This window comes from Ochlerotatus camptorhynchus, unplaced genomic scaffold, assembly GCF_037179485.1.
Source record: "Ochlerotatus camptorhynchus isolate MF236.1 unplaced genomic scaffold, CSIRO-AGI_Acam_v1.1 ptg000220l, whole genome shotgun sequence".
Lineage (NCBI taxonomy): Eukaryota > Metazoa > Arthropoda > Insecta > Diptera > Culicidae > Ochlerotatus > Ochlerotatus camptorhynchus.
Window position 1 is genome coordinate 4922464 of NW_027040710.1, and position 15152 is coordinate 4937615.

At 40.7% G+C, this 15152-nt stretch overlaps 1 protein-coding gene and 1 pseudogene across 1 annotated transcript in view; one reads left to right on the top strand and one right to left on the bottom strand.

The window, feature by feature from the left end:
* LOC135703712 (roundabout homolog 2-like) overlaps positions 1 to 15152 on the bottom strand; it is a 356656-nt gene that overhangs the window by 242475 nt on the left and 99029 nt on the right. The window lies entirely within an intron of this gene.
* LOC135703657 (uncharacterized) lies at positions 2972 to 4392 on the top strand (annotated as a pseudogene).

The following is a 15152-nucleotide window of genomic DNA, read 5'->3' on the forward strand; positions in this document are numbered from 1 at the left end:
ACGTCCAGCGCCCTGCTACCAGGACCGTCGCGACGGTGGACAACGTGCGATACATTGAGGGTGATTGGACTGCTCATAGGTGACCCTGGACCCGGAGGGATTATAAGGGAGCGCCTGTGAGGATTTGGATGATGGGTGCATGTGATGAGTACAACTTCCAACTGGTTGTCAACTACAGGATTGCACATGTGGCCAGTCAAAGCGAGAGCTTTATTACTTACTGAGGCAAAGAAGATGACAGCACCAGGCTGTGCTAGTTGGATAGCATTTTTGGAAACATACCTGAAAAAGAGAACAGAGGAAAAATGGAACATATTAGATGTGGGTGCTGGCTTTGATGGAGAGGGCTCAGAAACTGGGACATGTTATGTTATCTATGAGGTGAGCCTCACTTTATGCGGTCAGTGACCACAGTAACACTTGGAATGGAAGGAGGCCAACGTTGCTTAGTGCTGTAGCAGGGAAGTAATTAGTTTTAGACCAATTTTAAAACTAAGCTCGTAACATCGAGTTTTTACGGGCAGGATAATCTGTCACGTTCTTGAATGCTCCATGGTTATGCTAATATTTTAAACTCATTCATGTGTAATATTTTTACGTTTTCCATTACGTTCAGGCGACACAGTGCATGGTTCACCAAGTTTGGAGTGTCAGTCTGTGTTAGTCTGAAACTTTGGATTTGATTATTGGATGCCATTAACTGAAGCTGCATCAACATTTTAAGTTATGTTGACTGTATACATCCCATATTATCGGGAAAAATTCTGCCACCCATGATTGATCCTGTAAATGTGGGGTGACTTTGAATATTTTTTTCATCCATAATCTTAATGCAACTCAATGTGTCAAAAAACAGTAAAATTTGGCCTATTGTTTAACCATTAGGCCTAATTTAAAAAAAAAAACTGAATTTTGAAAAGTATTCTTTTGAACAGATTTCAATACTCTAGGACTTTGGATAGTTTCATGATCTTTCTATGATGAAGAACATTGAAGACATTACCAAATAAAGAAAAAAAAACTAGGCTTATCTTAAAAAAAAAACAAATTTTAGAACTTGATGATTACCTTATCATTATGTCTCTTTGGCCTTTGCGTGCCTAACGTATGGATTTGCATGGATGCATACTTCAATTAGCTCTTAAGACATCATTACTCAATATTTGTCTGCACAACAATCTATTCAAATTTTTGAATCCGTCAGAAAAAAAATTTGATCAATATATGGTTCCGGTGTTATTCCGGTTTCCGTTGGGGTCACTCTGGGTCGGCATTCGGCTTTACTGTTCTGTATTAATTATGTATTAATTATTAACAAGATGAACATAATATTTTCTCACTCTAATGATGTAATTGATCAATTTAGATGGTCAAGTTTTGAACCTACCACAGCATGCTTTTGGCGCTACTGTATATGGACGGTCAAATGTAAAATACTGTGGTAGCCACAGCCAGTGCTGCAAAACCTCGACAGTACACGGTGATATTGACAATTCTGCTTTGGTCACTCATTTGAGCTAACAGTCATAGTCAAGGCAAACCATGTCAATTGTCAATGACAATGGTGTCAGTGACGAACATGTGCAGATTTGTTCATTAGCTAAATTTGTAACGAAATTAAATAACTTGAGCAAAACAATTACATGGATCAATTTTAATGAACAAGTATCTACGTCCTGAGCTACTTGGATAACAATAATGTGACACAGAATGTACTAAATTACACTTTTTGTTACCAGGTGAATCTTTGTCATTGACGAAAAAATGAATGAGATTTTGACGAAGGTTTTTTTGAGGATCAAGTCTGTCAGTGACTATGTGACGAACAATTTTGTCAATATCGCGCGAAAGTCTGTCAATGACAATGACAAATCTCAGCACTGGCCACAGCATAGTTCTGTCAAAACCTCAGCATTTTCATTTATCCATTGGACCATTCACGGCTATACCGATGATCCATGATCAAATTGGGCATCCCGGAAAAGTTCTGGTGCCCCCGGGGATGTAGCCAATTCTCAACAAGAACCAAACCCGTCGTGTGACATATCAAACAGCATAATTGTACAAAATTTGGCCAGTAATGGCTTTATTTATAGTCCACGGTCACGGTAGTGTAGGATCTAAGCAACCATTGGTTTTGTAACAACCTTAAAGCATGAGAATAAATATTCATTATCAGTTGTACCTCGGACCGAACCAGACGTTTCTACATTTTGGCGACGAGCGATAAAAGTTACCCACGGATTTGGACACTCCACCCCAGAAAATTTTACTCGGACCCCCGTGAGATGGCTTGGCCTATGGTGAGTACTTGTGATAAAGCAGATTTTCGAAAGAGTTTGCAGTGGAAAATTCAAATGTACCAAACCTGAAATCATTTCCGTGGATAGAAAATTCTTAGGGATGATTTTACCTGAGAAAATTGAATTTCAATTTCTCCCGTAAACCCGGAATTTAACATCCTAAGAAATAGAGGCAGTTCAGGGTATTTTTTTTTTTCGGAATGAAAATCCTAATCGCTTAGGGATGATTCTCACTAAAACAATTTTGTTGATGACGTGGGACCCAGTGATTCTGGAAAATTCTAAACAAAATACGCGGAACCCATAGCAACGGAATGAAGTACGCAGTGAAATATGTAAAAAGTATCATTATGTGGAACCCAATGTTTCATGGGATGCAGTACGCCGAAATTCCTAATGTGAAAGAAAGCGGAACCTTTCGTTTGGAATGAAGTACGCAGGAAAATATGAGATATTTTAAGCGGAATCCGACGTTTAAGGATGTAGTACGCAGTAAATCTGAACTTAGAGAATGTTAAATGCGGAACCCAACATTTGGGATGAAATACGCAGAGTGATACTGTGTATATGTATTTCAGTGTGGAACCTGAGTTTTGTATAGTACGAAGATCACATGAATTTTGATAAAAATACGTCACAGACGTAGTGTAGCTCGTAAAGTACCTTAAAATGCGTGTTTTCTAGGTAAACCAGTTGATCCCTCCGTTTGCCGAAGATGCCGACGGACCAGTGTCTGCCCGCTGGGAGAAGTGGCGTGAACATTTTGAAGCATACCTAGCATGGAAGGACGTTGACAATCAGGAGGAAAAATTCAAATCCCTGATGATGTTCGGTGGACCAGACATCCGGAAAGTGGTCAAGCAAGTTCATGTTGACGAATCACACGCTATGGAGAACCGGTACCACATTGCCATGTCAATGTTGGACGATTACTTTGTACCGAGACTCTCGAAAACGTTCGAACGTCAGAAGTTCCGCGAGATGAAACCAGCTGTAGGTGAAAAGTTTGACACTTTTGTCATCAGACTGAAAAAGCAGGCAGCCTACTGTGATTTTGGAGATCAGCTGGAAAGCATGGTAGCTGACCAATTTATTACAACTACAACGGATGTGAGTCTGAAGAGGAAGTGCCTAGAAAAAGACTTTAACTTCAAGGAGATCGTAGCGATCGGTCGTACCCACGAGTCTGTTCAAATACAGATGAGCGATTTGGACAATCGGAACGGAAACTTACAAAAAGTCAGCGCTGTCGAAACGGAGGCCAATGAAGAGTCAATTTTGAAGGTACGCTCCAAACTCGGAGGACCAAGGCGGTTCAGATGTTTCCGATGCAATGGCAGACATGATTCGAAAGATCCATCGTGTCCAGCCAAATCACTCGAATGCAGAAGTTGTGGTCAAGTGGGACACTTTTCCCGCTGCTGTTTTCTAAAAAGGAAGAAGACCAACGGACAACCGTCCCAGTACAATCGTTTCGGAGCTTCCCGTAAACAAAAGCGATTCGTACGAGAAGTATCTGTAGATGGAATCGAGCGCAACTCAGATGTAGTTGATCTTTTCCATCTAGGAGCAGGAAAGAAGCTGGTTCCAGTATCTGTTGGAGGAGTTTGTTTGAAGTTCGTGATTGACACAGGAGCAGACGAAGACGTTTTAAGCGAAGCGGATTGGGCTACGTTGAAACGCGTTGGGTTTGAAGCATACTCTATTAGGAGAGGAAGCAGCAAAGTATTCAATGCTTATGGGATAAATACACCGTTGAAAGTGCTTGGTGAAGTCGACGCAGAAGCTATGATCGACGGTCGGAGTACCGACACTACGTTCTACGTGATCCAGAATGGGAAATGCTCGCTTCTCTCAGGTGACACAGCAGTCAAACTTGGATTGGTGAAATTTTTGCAAGCAGTGAATGATGAATCGTTCCCACATATGGATGGTATTGTTGCTAATATCAAAATCGATAAAACTGTAACTCCAGTCCGCCAAAGCCTTCGTCGCATACCATTTCCTCTTGAAGAATTGACCTTGAAAAAACTTCGGGAGCTAGAGAAGCAGGACATCATTGAACGTGTCAATGAAGCTTCTGAATGGGTCTCTCCAATGTTAGTAAAGCGTAAAAGCTTCGATGAGGTCAGACTTATTGTAGATCTCCGGGAGGCTAACAAAGCAATAGTTAGAGAAGTCCATCCCCTTCCAACACTCGAGCAAATAACGAAGAAAATCGGAGGAAATCAAATTTTCACTAAACTTGACATTCGACAAGCTTTCCATCAAGTTCTTCTTCGAGAAGATTGTCGATACATCACCACCTTCATTTCCCCCCTTGGTTTATTCCGTTATAAAAGGCTCATGTTTGGACTTTCTGCTGCTCCTGAGTTGTTTCAAAAAGTTATGGAGACGATTTTTGCTGATCTTCCATGGCTTATTATTTTCATCGATGACATTCTGATCCCCGCTAGAAACGAATCTGAGCTTCGTGAAAGAACTTTGATGGTGTATAACAGATTGAAGCAGTACAAGATACAACTGAATGCTGACAAAGTTATCACAGGCGCTAGGGAAATAGACTTCTTGGGTTATCACATTTCTACACAAGGAATTTCAATTTCTCAAGAAAAACTGGAAGCTATCGAAAAATTACAAGTCCCCAAGTCCGTAGAAGCAGTTCGATGTCTGCTTGGTTTGGTTAATTTCGTTCATCGACATGTTCCAAATATGGCAACCATTACACACCCCCTAAATCAGCTCACAAGGAAAGGCATAAACTTCAAATGGAAACCAGTACACCAACAAGCATTCGAGCAAATTAAGATGATTCTACTTAACAAAAATACCCTTGGATTTTATAATGTTGACGATGAAACTTATGTTATTGCCGATGGGAGTCCTGTTGGCCTTGGTGCTGTTTTGGTACAGAAAGGGAAAGATAATCGCAATCGTGTGATCTGTTATGCGTCTAAAACTCTCACTCCGACAGAACAGAAGTATGCGCAGACTGAGCGAGAAGCTTTAGCATTAGTATGGGCTTGTGAAAAGTTTCACTATTATCTTTACGGGAAGTTTTTCCATCTGGTTACGGACCATAAGCCGTTAGTCGTGATTTTTGGAGATCGTCTGAAGCCGTCACCAAGAATTGAACGATGGAAGTTGCGCCTGATGTCCTACGATTTCAAAGAAATGTACCGTCCAGGAAAGAATAACATCGCTGACCCGCTGTCACGACTCTGCCAATCTGTACCAGATAATGAACCTAGCTTTGATGAAGAATCAGAAAGAATCGTACGAATGATAGCTAGTGATGCTTGCCCGTTGGCAATAACCCTTCAGGAAATTGTAACTGCCACAAACTCAGATGAAGAACTGCAAGAACTGATTAAATGGTTACCATACCCTTCTCGACGTTGGCCTAGAACATTAATGCGTTATGCAAAGATGTCGGGATGCTTCACCAGTGATGGACATTTATTGATGAAAGATCAAAGAATTGTAATTCCTCGAATCCTACAAACCCAAATTTTGAAGCTTGCACACGAACCTCACCTTGGAATTGCAGCAATGAAACGTCGACTACGATCTAAAGTATGGTGGTAGAGAAATTCGTCCAATCTTGCACAAGATGTACGCTTGTATCAGAACCTGATACACTTCCTATAACAAGAACCGAGATGCCTAACGGACCGTGGAAGAAAATAGCGGTGGATTTCATGGAAATTCCTGGCGGTTACCATTTGCTTGTAGCGACAGACTACTACTCCCGGTACGTTGAAGTTGCTTTACTTACTTCAATGACAGCAAAAGTAACAGTCACTAAAATGAGGGAAATTTTTGCAAGGTTCGGCTATCCTATTGAAGTTGTTTGCGATAATGGTCAGCCATTTTCTTCAGCAGAATTCTTGAATTTTTGTCAGACAAATGCAATCTCAATCAAGCATACAGTTCCTTATGCAGCTTTTCAAAATGGATTGGTCGAGAGGCAAAACAGAACTTTATTGAAGACCTTGAAAATAAGCTGTACTATGGGACGTAATTGGCGGTATGATCTACAAGATTTTCTTCACTCTTACCGAGCAACACCTCACAGCATAACAAAGTTTTCACCGTCGGAATTGATGTTTGGGTGGAACATTCGGGATAAAATACCAGGAAACTCAAGACCAGTCAATGAAACTGAAGCAAGAGAAAACGATATGAAGGCGAAAGAAAAAGGAAGAATGTTTGCGGATTCAAAAAGGAGAGCTAAGCAATGCAATATCGATGTTGGAGATTATGTGATTGTGAAAAATTTTGTCAAGAAAAATAAGCCAACAACCACTTTCAACCCCGAACCTCATCTTGTGATACAACGCGACGGATCACGGCTCCACTTGAAGAACATTAAAAGCAGTGTGATCTCCAATCGACACGTGAACCACACCAAACGAATCCTAAATGCGAATCCCATGATGAAACAGGAGAATGACGCAGATAATCATAAAACCTCTGAGGGCACACAAGAAGAAGATGACATGGGACCAACCATTCCAACTGCTGCTGAACGTACTACGAATCCAACGGAAAAACCCTCTACCAGCCAAACTACTACGGAACCTCAGATGGTCTCACGATGCGATGGTCGAAAACGCCCTTTTGCTACCAGCAAGCGCTCGAAACATGTACCTAAATACTTAGCAGATTACAAACTTTGAATATATTAAATCTTTAAAATATTAAACGTAAGGAGGGAATGTAGGATCTAAGCAACCATTGGTTTTGTAACAACTTTAAAGCATGAGAATAAATATTCATTATCAGTTGTACCTCGGACCGAACCAGACGTTTCTACAGGTAGCCCTTCCAAAAATGTTCCAGAGCCCCCTGGTTTTGTTTTGTTTATTAATTTATGTTACAAGGCTCAACCGAATTAACTTTGCAGAGCCGAAGATTCTTGGTCACTATACAATACATCTTAAAACTATATTCAAAAGGTGCAACACAAAAAACATTTTTTCCTTCCGCTATCCAATAAGCCTCCTCCACCAGAACGGGAGCCACTTACAGTGCACACTGGGGCAGAAATGCAATCTAGCGGAGCTAAATTAATAACTCCAAAACGAAGCATTTCCGCGACTTGGTGTCTTTGGTAAAGTTTCTTATCATAATAAGGACCATCTATTGACATAAACAAATAGTTCAAAACTCTTCCGCAAAGATGGAGCCACAATCTAACTTCTTTCTCTGACGTTTTGGAGACTAGACGTCTTCGGCAAAGTTGTTTGCCTTGACAAAATAAACAACTCTTTTGAAGACGTGTTTCGATCTATATACAATTTGACTGCATTCGAGTTTGTTTTTCAGATAGACAAAGTTCCACTCCTGTGTGCCAAATGTGCTCAGTTGCCATTTGTATCATGAGTAGTGACGCAAGTTCTGACCCTCGGGACATCGGAACATTCCTAGGGGCACTGGAACATGCCCGGGAGACTCAATAGGACCGTGGACTCTCAATAAAGCCATTACTGTCCGAGTGGTCATGTTGAACTGGCCACTTCACTGAGGGCACCAGAACATTTACAACTGTGGCATCTCAATAAAGCCATTACCGGCCAAGTTTTTTAAAAACGTGAAGTTCGATATGTCGCACGACGGGTTTGGTTCATGTTGCAAATTGGTCACTTCCCCAGGTGCATTCAAACATGACCAGGAGTGCTAGTGTGACCGTGGACTGTCAATAAGGCAATTACTGGCCAATTGTAAAATCATAATGTTTGATATGTCACACGACGGGTTTTGATTTATATTGAGAATTGGCCACTTCCCTTGGGGTTCCAGAACCTGCCCGGGTGGGCTAGTGTGAACATGAACTGTCATTTAGGCCATTACCGGCCATGTCGCACGACGGGTAATGATTCTTGTTGGGAATTGGTCACTTCCCCGGAGGCACCGGAACATTTCCGGGGGCTCCAGAACATATCCGGGAGGCCTAGTTTGAACGTGACCAATCCCCGGGGGCACCGAAATTTTTCCAGGATGCCCAATGTGATCATGGATCATCGATATAGCCGTAAATGGTCCAATTACATCATTTGAGTGCGAAAATATTATGGTCACCTCGTGTATAATTAATACAGAACAGTAAAGTCGAATGCCAACCCAGAGTGACCCCAACGGAAACCAGAATCACTCCGGAACCATCCACTTTTTTTTCGGACGGATTCAAAAACTTGAATAGATTCCCGACCAAATGCAACTTATTGTGCAGAAAAAGATTAAGAAATTATGTTTTTAGAGCTAATTGAATTATGAAATCTATGCAAATTTAAACGTTGCAAAGGTTAAGAAAAATTTGAAATTTATTTTTTTAGAAAAAAAAAACACTATTCAGTCTAAATTTGAAAAATTCATAATTTTGTGACTCAAATAGATTTAAGGCTGATGGAGCTACACATTTTTTGTAAACTATGCTTAAGAACTTTTTGAAATTTTCGGGATTTTGCATATCCTCAACTACGTATAGACAGCTTCGAGTTGGCCCCTTACAGAACATAGTGAAACGTGTGGAGAAAGCACTGAAGGAGTGCAAATCAATATTAGGAGATGGAGCAAGTCGTTTACGCGAATCCAATCCCATTCTATCCAGGATTAAAGGTCTCCCCAAAGTCCACAAACCGGGGAATGAAATGCGAGAGATCTTGTCTGCAGTTGGTTCTCCCACCCACAAACTAGCAAAGTGGCTAGTCACAGAGTTCCAGGGTATGCCGAATCAGTTCCAGAGTAAAGCAGTTAGTAACACCCAGGAATTCTTCCAGCAACTACAATCTTCAGGAGGCATCAACGAGGACGAGATTATGGTATCTTTCGACGTCACTGCTCTTTTTCCCAGCGTACCGGTCAAGGAAGCGATCAACCATTTGGAGGACTAACAACGAGAGGATGCAGCATGGAGAAACAAGGTTCGCTGACCTGCCTTTGTATGGAAGAGAACTACTTCTCTTTCCGAGGTAACTTCTACAAGGAAACGAAAGGATCCTTAATGGGAAACCCTCTATCCCCCTTCCTGTGTGAACTTTTCATGACCAACTTGGAGACAATTCTGAAGGAGAAGGGACTATTACCAAACCGTTGGTGGAGGTTTGTTGATGATATCTTCAGCGTAGTTAAACGGGAAGCCCTTCCAAAAATTTTAGATGAGATCAACAGAATTCAAAAGGATATCATATTCACTCACGAGGTAGAAAAAGACGGGAGACTCGCATTTCTCGATATTCTAGTAATCAGGGAATCGTCATCATAATCTTCGCTTGAACACGAAATTTACAGGAAACCAACAAGCACCAAAAGATTTATCCCCTATACTTCCAAGCATTTGTTCCAGCAGAAAATGGCCGCCTTCCACCACATGATTCATCGGATGCAGACTCTTCCACTCAGCGATACAGGAAAGGTTAAAGTATTACAGTACATCTTCGAAACAGCGAGACTCAACGGATACAAGGAGACCACAATCCAGCTTCTTAGTGAAAATGAACCTGTATTAATATATTCAGTATTACTACAAGACACTGAAGAAGTCTGCACATTGTAGACGAAATACGCGTATCTGTCAAGGATAAGCAAATTAGGTAGTGAAATTAAATGGAAATTACTAATCCTTCTCTCTCTCTCTCTCTCTCTCTCTCTCTCTCTTTCTCTCTCTTTATACAGGTATTCCACTAAGACGCCCACATTCATCAGGACCCCTTAAGTACTCATCTCCTAGGCAAACATGTCACACTACACATCAGACTACTCAATGTAGTCGAAATACGTATCTGTCAATGATTTAAATATTAATTAAGTGGAATTAATTCGAAGATAAGCGTTATTTTACTATTCTAATCTTTGCAAATCTTTTTCACAGCTTAGATAAACATAGAACATAATTTCCCATCTTTAAACTTTTCTTAATTTCTTATACGTACACTTGTGTAATTACATTTTAAAGTGTATTGTTTGTTTGCATACGATTGACGGAAGAGAAGTGCAAAATATGTTAACCTCTCTTTTTTCCTTAGGAATTTTACAGATTGGAGATTACGACAATTTGTAAGAAAACCATCCCAAGCTGTCGAATACGAGAAAAAAATGTGCTGTCGTCCTTGACGGCGGAGGTTCCATGATATCGGTGGAGATTTAAGATGCTGCCAATGTCGTTTCCAGGTGATTCTGACGAAAAAAAAAATTCCAGACGATCGGTGGAGATTTCAGATGCTGATAATATCCGTTCCATGCGATTCCGAAGGAGAAGATTCCTGACGTATTCAGACGTTCTAGTTTTGCTGCCAATCCTTTTGAGGACGTACCCTTGTCGCCAGTTGCCTTGATCGAACTGTTCCAGCTGTACCCTGATCAATGGATCAATTTACTTATCGTGGCCTCCCCTATTCCGATAAATCGTCATATCGTGGATGGAAAACGTGAAAACAAACTGAATCTTCCCAGCGGCGCCGGTGGTGTAGTGGTAAGCGTGATTGCCTCTCACCCCAGCAGGTCTGGGCTCAATCCCAGTCGGCGGCGCCGCGATTTTCTGAGGCATAACATCTCTGATCACGCCTTCCTTAGTAAGGGAAGTAAAGCCGTTGGTCCCCGGTTCATGAGTTGATGGGTCGATAGGTAGGGTCCGAGTGTGGGAGCTGCCTCCCTGGCGTCGGTAGCATTGGTGCTCAGCACGGAAAACAAGATCGACGGAAAAGAAATCAAGGAAAAAAAAAACTGAATCTTCCCGTTATTTATTCCTGCACTGCTAAAAAAAGTAGTGTAAATTTCCGTTACTATGATGCACATAAATGGAGCGTCATATATCATGCAAGTTTACATTATAGATCGTGTAAATTTATGAAACATGTCATGCAATATGCCATATATTGTATGCAACTGTCCACCTTTGTTTGCAACATTTCTTGCAAGCTGCTAGTTTACGGGAAAAGGAAGTTTACATGCTTGAATGTTTGCATGCATGGATGTTTACATCACCAGTAAAATTCAGATTTTCTTGCTGTGTGGAACCACCTTCGCCGTGAATGTCAGTAAACTTTATCGAAACCGTCTATAACTTTCTTTAGCAGCATCTGCATTTTCCGCTGCAATCGTCTGAAACCTCCTCCGTTGTGATAGTATAGAAATGGTACGGTTTAACTACAGATCATTTATGGACAGATTTCAAAGTAATTTGGAGGCACAAATACAGTTCCATTTGGAACGTTTAATACCCACGAGGAGAATAGCATAAACATAAATGAAAAGGTTTTTTTTCTGCCTTAAATTAAAACAAATAATTTATCCTCTCGGTCTACGTTCCCATCTCACCGCGTTCCCAGATTATTACCATGGCAGTCTGTTGGATTCTTTATTCTGCTGATTCAAAAAATATACCATTTTTAATCCATAGCTGTTTCGTTTTCTTTTTTATGCTAAATTACAGTATTTTAAGCACCCCGCTTTTGTTTACACAACCCTCAACAATTCTCAAATAAACGTCAGTGCCCACTACACATAACCGTGGATACGTAAACAAAACCCATGGCTTACCATCCCCTAGGAAACCCTGCCAGGAACAAAAAGAGCCTGCAATTCAAAACTAATTAGCCTCCACAACCTCGCTCGCATTTTGTGGGCGACCACACAGTCTCTGTGAGTATGTGAGCACACGTTCACCTTTTCCACATAAACACACACCCTTTGCATGGGCGGGGGTGGACGACTCAAGCAACAACAGAAACTTAATCCCGCTTTTCAGTCTAGATCATAATTAATTTATATACCTTACGACGACGGCGGCCGTGCGGCAACCATAGACCAATGATGATGATGATGATGATGCTGTGATAGAGATAATGGGGAATCATGCCAGCCGAAGTGAGGATGGTAAATTTTGGTCTACTAACTACACGGTTGGTTTTTGCAGCATTGCATCGCTTCACTCACATGGCACGTCGGACGATACTGGCATGTAGCATGTGGTGCATGTGGGAAGCTCCAGCCAAAACCGATGATGACTCTTCACTTTCCACCTAATCAAACATCAATCAGCCGCTCTAATCCGCTTATGTGCCGGGGCGGATGCGAAACCTTCTTCTCCAGGGGCGGCTGGGCTTTTCATGCGTTGTGCCATCATATCGCTCCTCAATAATTCGAAGATAATAGACGAAGACGAAGTTTTCATTAACCGGTGTCGTCAAAGGCGGCATCGTCGTCGTTGAAAATTGAAAGTTTTTGACTTTTGAAGAAGAAACTTCACGTTCCCCATATCGGCAGTCTGATAGTTACAACAGAGCACAACGATGTCACCGCAATCAGAGTTCATTCAGCTACACAGGTAAAGTAACAACATTATCTACCTTGCTGCCCTGAACCCCCGGCGCAAAATCGAGTGGCAAAGCAAAAAGTTACGGTTCCCGTCCAAAGGAAAATAAATACCATTTAATCACGGCGTAATCTCTTTGATAATTAATGTCACTGGCTGCTTTCAGAGTCACACAGCTTGGCACACAATCTACTCCCCCTGCAAAGGTAGCTTATCGGTCGTCTCCGATCGGAAAACAACCAACCGAGAGTGAGGGAAATGTAAGAAAAATCTCGTCTCTCTTATGCTTCCCTATCCTGGCCTGGCGGAAGGTTTTCCACCTTTAATCACCACCCGGATGGAAAGGCATTCCGGCCGGCGTAAACGGAGCTGAGGATGGAGGTGGAGACCTCATGAAAAGTTCATACGCCAGAGACACTGCACATAAACATGTTTCCCTTCAATTAAGTCAACTTGCGCGATGGTTGACACAACCAGTGGCGTTGTGAGGGGCTCTTTCGTCAACAAAAATGAGTCATTTCAGTCCAAGGAACAATGATAGAAGTTAAATTTGAAGGAATATTGAGAATCGTTGTTCATGATCAGCATGAACTTAAATGGATGTGGAGTAATCTCTGTTGAAACATGTCATTTCTTAAAATCATACCAATCCAGTGTAGCAGCCTTCAAGTTCTTGGGAGTCGCCAGCATGGCACGGTTTCTGAGGAACGCAAAGGTTGAACACGAAAAAATTCCGAACACATTAAAAACGCTGCCATTAAGGCATTTTTTGAGTAAAATTTTTCGAAATTTCACTGAATCAAACTAAGAGTGTATAGTACAGTCGGCATTGGTTGGCAGGATAAATTCATTCTTTCATTCTGTATATCCGCTCCTAGCAGTTTTTATAATGCTCCATCCATAGCAACAAAGTACCACCCATTAAAAAAAACTAAAATATATTTTTTGTTTTCTAAAATTTTCCGACAAAAAAAATATTTTCTAGCTTTCCAAAACTTGCTTCTAATGCTTTTGACTATCTTTCTGCAAATGAAAATCCGAGGCACATGCAAGTTCGATAATAATCTTGCTTTAAACTCCGGGCAAATTTCACGGAATCTCGGGCTTAGATTGAGAATACTATAAAATACAACTCTGTTAAAGACATACATGTACATTAGACCTGTTCATTTTAAACGAAATGATCGGAATGTAACGGGTCAACCGTGATTACTGTTCGTCATGTTAATTTGAACTTTTGTGCTAATTTTCAGCAAAATCGGTGTTGATTTAGAGGTGCTTCTAGTTAATTTTATGTTTTCAAGGTAATTTACGGCTTATAATATTTGTATCTCGAGACTGAAACAACGAAAGCTGCTGTAACAACTTTCATAGCAAAGCTTAATGTGTTATCTACCAACTCTGTGGCCAAAGGTTAACTATTCGAAGTGATTTTATTGAATTTTCACTTAGTTTCATGCTCGAAGATATCTTAAAATGTGAAGAATTTTAAAGTATTTGTTCTACGAATTTTCCACCCATATGATATAAAAATGTGTAGTGTACGGCATAATGTTCCTCATATTGTTCTAGAAGTTTCGTTCCAACATAGTTTTCGTGTATATTTCATAGATTGAGAGATAAAAATCAGAAAATAGGCCGTTTAGCTAAAATTCAAGAGACAACAGAACCAATAAAAGTCAATTAGATTGACAGAACATAGTTGCATTGCTTTTCAATGACGACCGATGACTGTTTCATTGATACATGATTTTTTCATAAATATGAATCCTCAGTAGACGTAGACCCCTTCCTCGTTCTTGAGAGATTCATACATGATTGTAGTTTTTTTTTAAGCCAGGTTGGATTTCAAAATTTCGTTTGAAATTTGTGCTTCGATTTTATAGAATAGAACTTGCTGAATCCATACGTGAAGAACGAACCTGGTTAATATTCACAAAAGTAGGTATTTTCATAGAGATTTGATTTTTCTGTTTTGCTGAACTGAATTTTGGCTCCTATCTTTGAAAAATAGGCTTGTATTTTTTTTATACGCCCTTTTCAAAAGTTACTCTGGAGGAAAAAATCATATTTAAATGAAAAATGCAACCATTAGTAGCAGCGAACACGTGAGCAATGTTTCATTCAAATCAGAAGGGGTCGAGACAAAATTGACATTTTTTTTAACGATTTGAGCTAGAAATGCTCTATATGTATTTTATAGAATAGAACCTGCTGAATCCATACGTGGGAGTTGAGATTCGAACGCCTTTGGGTACGGTTAATTAATTAATTTATCTTTATTAGGGAGGCTTTCAGCCTTGGGCTGGTTCGCCTAGCTTTGGGTACGGTTGTGTTTTAAGTTTGTTCTCTGTTTTGTGCGTGCATTCGCTTTCATAGTTTTCGGCTGCATTTGCCGGATTAGCGCTGGCACTCTGCCTCCCGGACGGTTATAGGATGCTTCCATTTATTAACGTCCTTTTAAACGAACCAGCTTGAAGAGGTGGCAAAAGTTCATTCAGGACGGCGTGTGTGTGTGTGTGTGTGTGTGTGTG